The sequence below is a fragment of the Pseudopipra pipra genome, chromosome 6, assembly GCF_036250125.1.
Source record: "Pseudopipra pipra isolate bDixPip1 chromosome 6, bDixPip1.hap1, whole genome shotgun sequence".
Classification (NCBI taxonomy): Eukaryota; Metazoa; Chordata; class Aves; order Passeriformes; family Pipridae; genus Pseudopipra; species Pseudopipra pipra.
Window position 1 is genome coordinate 15,983,475 of NC_087554.1, and position 8,580 is coordinate 15,992,054.

Consider the following 8,580-nt stretch of genomic DNA (forward strand, 5'->3'; position numbering starts at 1 on the left):
CTTAAAAACAAGTGTTCCTGAGTACTGCTGGAGTTACCCAAGCATGAGGGGAGTACACGCCCTTCATGACACCCTGAATTCGGCCTTTCGCCACATTTTATGGTTACTTTTAGCCGTTTCCCCTTTCGTCCCAAAGCTGTCTCTGCCCCTTCTCGAGGACCCCGGCAGCGCTGCGGCAGCCACTTCACACCGCATCGGGGCTGGGCCGCTACCTCCCTCGCTTGGGGATGGTCGGCGGGGGGGGGGAAGACTGGTGCCTGCAGGCTGTGACCCCCAGCGGCTCAGCACTAGGGGGACGCCCCTGCCTTAGTTGTGCAAACCTGCCCCGCCCCGGCCCCAGCCGCGAGCCCTCAACCCCCAGCCCGTAGCTCGGAGCCGTGGCTACTGCAGGGAAACACTTCCTGGTACCTCTTGCCCAGCAATGATTTACAGGGCAAACACACCACGGTTCTGGGAAAGGCAGCAGTTCCAGCTCGCCCTTAAAGAGGTAAAAAGCAAAACAACAAATCCACGAAATAAACACTCCCAACAGGCAAAACAGCCTGCATTTTGACATTAACGCTTTGATGACTCTTGTCACAACCGTGCATCCACAGCACTTTGCGGTGTCACCTTGTCCCTGTGGCCTGGGAGGGGGTTAAAGCCACAGGATATGCATACAGCCCCGTGGAGTCAGGGCAAACGCCCTGTGCTGGGTCCCAAACCCTGTGCTGCTCAGGAAGGAGGGACAGACCAGGGCTGGTCTTGGCTACAGGTGATGCAGGGTTGGGGTGCTGGAGAGTACAGATGGGTAGCAGGATGCAAGAAGAGGACCAGGGTCCTAGAGGCATGGGGACTGACTGGTCAGATTTATCCCTTTCAGACCCCACTCCCCACTCTTGCACCTCCGTGAAGCGCTGCATCCCCATGCTGTACCCAGCAGGTGGGGGCGACCAAGAGGGCACCACTCCCTGGCTTTATGAGCTCTGATACTCTTTCACGGAGGGGGGAGGGAGCTGAAAGAATGAGGTTCAGGGTGAATAAGGCTCAGGGTTTGTCCACATCATCTTCCCCCGGTCCCCGCAGCGCTCCTCTCTGCCCCCCCGTCACGGCCACCAAACACTCCTGGCTGTAAAAGTAACATTGATTACCTCCAGCTCCATGATCGCTTAATCAGAACGGGATTATTTTACACGCCCGCATCAGTGGCCACTGACTCAATACGATTTTCCCCCCTTTGAAAAGAAAAATAGCTTTTCCCTTTCCTTATGAAAGCCAACAATACCCGGAGTGAGGCAGCTGGATCCTCCAGGATTTATGGGCTTTTCTCTCGCTTTCATGAAAGCAGGTGCCTTTGGGACCTCCATTGTCCCAGCCCCCAACTAATAATAGGACTTTTTGCAATGAAAGATCCCTGCTCTGAGCTTCCAAATACCTCGGCCAGAGGAGCCACCGCCTGCCCCGAGGTGTGCCCAGCCTGACTCAGGAGGAAAGCTCTCACCGCGGGGAGAGTTTAGGCACAGGGCTCTTTATCAAAGCAAATAGTTCCAGCTCATGGGTATAGCCTGAGAGGAGCCAGAGGGTTTCCAACCCGCAACAGGGAGGGCCACATCCTGCAGTCCCCTGGGCTGTGCTTTCCTTGAGGGCCCGGGGGTGCGGGAAGGTGTGCGGCTGCCCCCGCGCCCTGCCCCACCCAGCCCGGCCGGCCCTCCTCGCCCCGGCACAAAGCACACTGCCCCTATTCTTTCGGCCTTTGTAGCCATATGGCAAATCCATGTAGACACAGCCAACATCCATTTATTCAGGCACATAATGTCCCGCAACAGGGAACAATTGGAACTTTGTTTGCTTCTATTATTGATGCGAATGGGCGACAGAGAGAGAGAGAGAGAAAAAAAAAATCATTTAACTATAAGAGATATCCAGCTAATTATGAACCATATGTGCCTATAGTTTCAAAGCAATCCAATGAAGTTCATTTTAAATCTAGACTACTTTATTAGTACAGAAGACAGATGTCTCAACAGTACATGCATCAGAGGAAACCATGTAAAGAAGTTCTTGAAATATTTAACTAGGACTCATTCATTGTCAGAGGGGCTTTAAAGTGCCCTTTATCATGAGAATGCATAGGCAGAAGAGGAGGGAGGCTGCCGGTTGTTACTGCCAACCCACTTACCCCTTAGCGCTAAATCCCAAATTCCACTTTGGATTTGACGACAGGAATATTTTTGGAAAAGATTCAAAATATCAGGGGTCTTGAAGGACTGAGCTTGCTGCTCATTACAGCTACAAAAAGTCAGGTCATTATTTGAGCCGCCTTAATCCCAGACTGAAACCAGCTACACAATTAGAGGAATAATCTACTCCAAATCACAACCGTTCCCTCTCCCAAGGAGCAGAGCCATGCATTTTTGGAGGATGGCTACTGCAGTTCTTCCTCTGTCCCAAGAGAGACTGAAATTGGAGTGTTAACATTGCCAGACCTCCAGAAATTTTTTCATACAAGCATCTCTCTATGTGAATCTGTGGTGGGCACCTAAAGGGAAAGGGCTCTGAAGGAAGACTAGAAGGGAAGCTTGGTGGGAAGAAGTCTTTCAGATTTCTTTTTTTTTTTTTTTTTAGGGAATGCAATTATCAGCAAACACTCTTGGCAAAAAGGTTAGTGCTATCTTTATGAGCACAGCAACATCTACCAGTAATTAAGCCACTTCAGTTAGATGAATGCAACATATGGTTGACACTGGGAATCATTCTCCTTCCTAGCCACAACTTTTCTTTCTGGGCCAAAACTTGTTCTATTATCACTTAAAATAAACAAAAAGCTGCTTTCCACTTCTTCAGCAAATATTTGTTGCTAATGAGCAGGAGGTGTAGGTAACAGGGTGGGGAAAAAACCTGTCGTTTTCAAGGAACACTTCCCTAAGTTTGGATATGGAAATAAAATAAATTCACTAAATGCCCAATTCACTTGCAATGAGCTTAGTAGGATGGCTACACAGGGAGATTCGTGTGAAGGATCAACAGAGAGAGATGTAAATTGAATTGACCATTTTTAAGCACTGAAATAGTTATGAAGAGTACTTGCATATATACAAACACACACTATATATACAAGAAACGACTAATCAGGGAGTATAAAATAATTCATCAGGGAACTGGAGTTTTTTTATCCACATTGTCACCTACCACTACAGGATAAACTCACAATGGTTTTCCAGTGTCTTTCCCTCCACTAGCCTGTACTCTCTCAGAACTGGTCTTCTTGACAAAGATTTTTGGAACAGAGCAAGCCAAAAAACAAACCAAAAGTCTTTACCTAAGGTGAAAAGATGGGATTATATCTGACTTACAGAGGATGGAGAAGAATCAAGTACCTCTCTCCCATTACACAGTATCTACTACTAAAGACCACATGATCTCTTTTGGTGTCAGTGATGAAATTCCCAATGGAAAGTGTTTCATTTTTTGGTTTATTCAGTTGCTTTTTAAACCAAGGGGGATTTTTAGACATATATGTCCAATAAACCTTTACTGGGACAGATTTTTTTGGGAAAAAGGAAAATGAAAGATGCTAAAATGGTTAGATGATATACAGAATATAAAAGCTCTGGAGCAGACCTTGCTGTTAGATAAAAAAATAACTCAAACTCTTTTAAACACAGAACAAACTAAACTCTGGAGCCACTTTCTGCAATCTGCATGGCCAAGCCTCTGCTTCAGGAAAACTGTTGGCCAGTGGTGGTTGCACAGCTTCATGTCTGTATCTGTGGTGCCACATGGGCCACAGTGGGACAAGGAGGCAGGGAGAGGGAACAGGAGAATTGGGAGGCAGCACTAGAAAACACCTATAATGGGGATAACAGGGTGCAGATGGAGCAGAAGCACAGTTGGGCTACACTGGAAGAGGCTGGGAAGGGGACACCAAACTCTGCTGGTGTGATCAAAGGGAGGGAGAGAAGGGAGCAGATCGCAACATTTATATTCCACATTATATATTAATTTCTGTTTATATTCTGTGCATTCCTTCAGAGGCTGCCTGGTCCCAACACACTTCTGCTGTCAGCAAACACCCATGAAACTCATCCACTAACTCATCCCTTCCCTGAACTCATCTACAGATGCATGCTAGGAATAATCTTCTCTTTTTTGTTCCTGTTTCCCAGGTAAGTGTGGGATCTAAAAAATTCCCCAGACCTGCTGAGGAGACACTGGGCTTCACATCAGCACAAGATTACTCCCTCTCCCCTACCAGATTTGCTTTAGCCTTCTTGATGCCCCCTCTTACACACACTGCACTTGTATTACATGAAGAATGAGGACTGGGAAGGAAACACTCCAGTTTTGGAGGTGCCCAAGCTGTCTGTATGATTTCAGTCCAGATCTTTTGCTCCCACTTTATTATCACAGCCACGCACACCATTTTTTCCTCCAGGACACACGCTACCCAATTCGCCCAGTGCTTTCCCTTGCAGAATGAATCTGGGCTGTGCAACAAAGGGGAAACTGCTGGATAAACTCCTGCCAGAGAAGCTGAGAAAGTAAAGCAAGGGCCTGCAGGATGCTTTCATGCTTAATCCAATGCCAACAGTTGAATGCAGGCTTTTATGCTTCAGAGAACAGTTGGCTCCTCTGGACCTGCAACAGAGGCTTTGTGCAGTCCAGGGCAAGGTGCTTCAAGTTTTCATGAGCAGACACTAATTTTGCCCACCTTTGTTGGGCAGCTGATATGAGATGCTCCGGTCTGACTTGTGAAGGTGCTAAGCACCCACAGCTGCAGCTGCACATGGTTTCAGTCAGAAGCCCAGGTTTTGGAAGGGGAACAGCAATGCGGTACCTTGGACCAACACTCCAAATTAATTATTAGCTCCCATCTCTTTTTATTTGTCTTCCCATCACTAAATAGGGAAAATAACACTCATCATTTATATTTTAAAATATTGATATCTGGAGAGTACTACCATGAACAGCACTCTATAAATCCGGTGGGGAATTTAATAATGACTTTGAGCAGGGTTTGAATAGTGCTCAGTTAACAAGACATAGCACCGTCCATTGAACGTCAGGAAAAACAAAATTGAGCAACTGCTCATTAAAGCGAGAACCGTTCACTCTGTGCACTCAATGCGATCATTTAATTAAAAGATTTTATCATCATGCACAGACACAAGGGGGCAGAGCCAATGCCCCGTCTTCCCTCATCCTTGCCTGCTCCACATCAAACACACAAGAGTATTTCTTGGATGTAACCTACAACAGGAACCTCAAAAACATTCAAGTTTTTCCAGGCCCCTGCACTAACAGAAATCACTACCTGAGCTTTGACAGGTCTTTTCACCTTGCCAGATCTTTTTCCCCTGCCTGTCACCCTTAGTCCCACCCTCACCCTGCCAACCCCTTCAGGAATGGGGAGACTCCTCAAGCCTCACCACTTCCCAGACTCCTGCAGGTGCAGCAACTCGGCTCCAGGCTGTGTTCTCCACCACCTTTGTCATCATGGCAAGCCTAGGAAATCACCTCCATGCATGGCTATGAGGTGGGAGGAAGGAGAAGAGATTTTCAGAGCTGGAATGTTCTTTGATCAGGGTTGTTTTTGAGTGATATTGAATTAAAGGAACATGAGCAGGCAGCTTCTCTTGCACACCTCTCTCTGGGAAGACTGGTTGCAATAAATGTGCAAACCAGCCACCTCAAAATCCAACAAATGAAACCAAACCCACCTTTCCTCAAGAATACATCATCACCACTTCCTCTGTTTTTACATGGAAGTGCTGAGGAAAAGTCCCTGTTTGGGTCACATAGAGCAGCCTGAGACATACTGGGGTCTACAGTAATTTACTGTGGAAAACAATGAGCATAAATTAAGTTGTTTTCATACATTTGGTAATTGGTTTAGCAAAGCCAGCTTTTCTTAGGACCTTCAGTCAAGATGTTTTCAAACACGAATCTAGTTAATATCAGTTTTGCCGATGTGGTACAACATCCCATCTGATGGCTGGTGGTCTGAAAAGCTTTAGATTTTTTTTTTTTTTTTTTGAGGTTTTTTTCTTTCACCCAGATGACTGAGCAGGACTGGGAATACTGGCACCTGGTTCTCTATTTTCTTCTGCATGTCATTAGGCAAAACCTGTTTCTTTGTCCTGCTAGCTGAGGGAGCCCAGACATATATCACTCCAAAGGAGGAAGCCCATCTTTTGTGCCAAGACCAAACTTTTAGGTCCTGTAAGGGACAGACTTTTCTGCTTGGAGATGTGCTGGAGAGGGTGCGGTGGTACCACCTCTGCCTTCCCAGACTCCCGCCCCTCCTCTCCACCGGCCACCAGGCAGGATTACCACGCCACCCCATGCCGCATAGGTGAGGAACCCAGGGAATGCAGCAGGTTACGGGATGTTACAGGGGAACACACGTTTAATTTGTGCTGAGGTGGCAAAAGGCACCTGCCTGTCGCAAAGTCTATTCACCTGCCAAATTGCACATTCCCCCTCCAGCGCCCAGTACACGGGTGGGGGAGTAGGACATGGCTGGAGAGAGTGGGGACACCCTGCAGCTGCCAGTGGGAACCCTTTCTCCCCGTCAGCACAAATCCTGGGCTGGGCGCTCCGCTGAGAAATGGCCAGGCACAGCCTTTCTGCAGCGTCGATACAATAAAAGCAGCAGTTCGTGTTTGCTCTCGGGTGCGCAGCACAGCACAGCGCAGCTCCAAGCAGCAGTAGTTACCTCTGCAGGGGGATACAGCAGGAGCTTTAGGGATAATTTCCATAACAATCGCTGTTAGCAAACATCCATAAAAAAACAACTGGCAAAGACACCTCACCAGAAGGAGTTAGCTGCAGATTAAAAGATGTACTTGTTGGTTTCGGTTTTGTGCCTGTCTGCAGAATTTCGAGGACTTGGTGCAAAAAGTCTCTTTAACAATATTAAATTAAAGAAAATAATACTAATTTCATTTGAGAGCTATTAACAAGCAGAGAGAAAATACTGAGTTTATATATGAAGCTTGATCTATGCTCACTGAACTATTCTGTCAGAGGAAGAACGACGGGGGGAGGAAAAGAAAAAGGAAGAGAATAAAACTTTTCCAATTATCATATTTCTCTGAAATTCAGCTATGCAGAACCAGAATAATTACAGGCTGAGGAAAAATATTGCAAACTGTCGGTACAGAAGGGGCTTTTTCTTGACCCTGTGGACTATAATGGGAGATAAAGAGATTGACCATTTTGGGAGGAGGATGCCTTCATTTCTCGACGTGACTGTAGATTATTTCGGCTTCAGGAGACAAGAATGTCCCTTTAACATCTGACCTGGCCTTTATTTAAGAGCAGCACTTCACGGTTCAGGAAAGACAGACAATTTTCTAATTCCCAGCTCTGCTGGAGGCTGAGGCAGCAACTTCCAGACAGGACACCTGCTAACACTAGAGAAATGGCATTATTATGTCTACAAGTTTACAAATCTGAGGATCAAAAAGCCTTTGCTTCTGCTGCTACTCCACAGGCCAAGGACGACGACTTCTTCAGAACAGAGTTTCACAGAGGTTTTTCTTCCCCCCCTCCAAGAAATGGTTTCTTTTCACTTTCAGCAGATCGGTTTCCACGTGAAAAAGTCAATAGTCAAAGAGTTTCCTAAGTTTCCTTGGTGTGTAGCAGAAAGGGGATTAGACCTAGGGCCTTTTTACTGGCAAGCCTTTAAGCAAATAAATGTTCTTGAATTCTTAGAGAAACAAACCTAACTTAAACAAAATCCAGAATATATGCGATTTGCCCCTCCCCAACACAAATTTAAAAGAGGGAGAGGGAGAGAGGAGTGAGAGAGAAAGAAATAATTACTAAAGATTTAAGGGATACTAGGGCTAAATCTTAGTCTACTGTAATTTTGCTGTTATTTTTGCAGTTAACCCAAAGAGAATGGCTACTTCCACATATTCACAATGAGCTATTAATAGTAACTAGTGTAATGCAATATCAGAGACAATAAAATAATTAGGATAATGCAATATAATAAATACATATTAGAATATTGCAGTATCCTAATACCAATGTAATACAATGATTAATTTTCTAACAAATCAGTTCAATCCAGAGCTGTGATTTCCCAGAATCAAGAAAGGCAAAAAGAGGACAGCATACCCACCCCACACCTCTGTTCAGAGTCTTACCTGGTAGGCAAAGGCACTGCTTAATTCCGTCGCATTTAAAAGTCCCAAAGCTGAAGCTGTGCTTCTTTTGTCTTAGGACACAGTCAAATCACAGTGGGTGATGATTTGTTTTTTTAATGTGTGTTTTTCTTAAGCTCCGAAAATTACAATAGACAGGTCACTCAAAAACTCAAGCATTTTAAGTGTATACACACACACATTTATATGTGTGTGCTGCTCCCCCAGCCTACAGACGCAGATCCAGGTGCCTGTGCCAGCCATTTGCCAGCATTCAAAACACCTGGGTCAGTGTTTCCAGACTGGCTTTAATTAAGGCAGAAAACTAAGGAGAACTCAGGCAAAGTGGTTGGCTAATATGATCCAAAGTAAACATCAGCATCTTGCTATAACGAAACTAATCATATAGGAAATATCAAGAGTAGATTTGTGACTGCACAGAAGA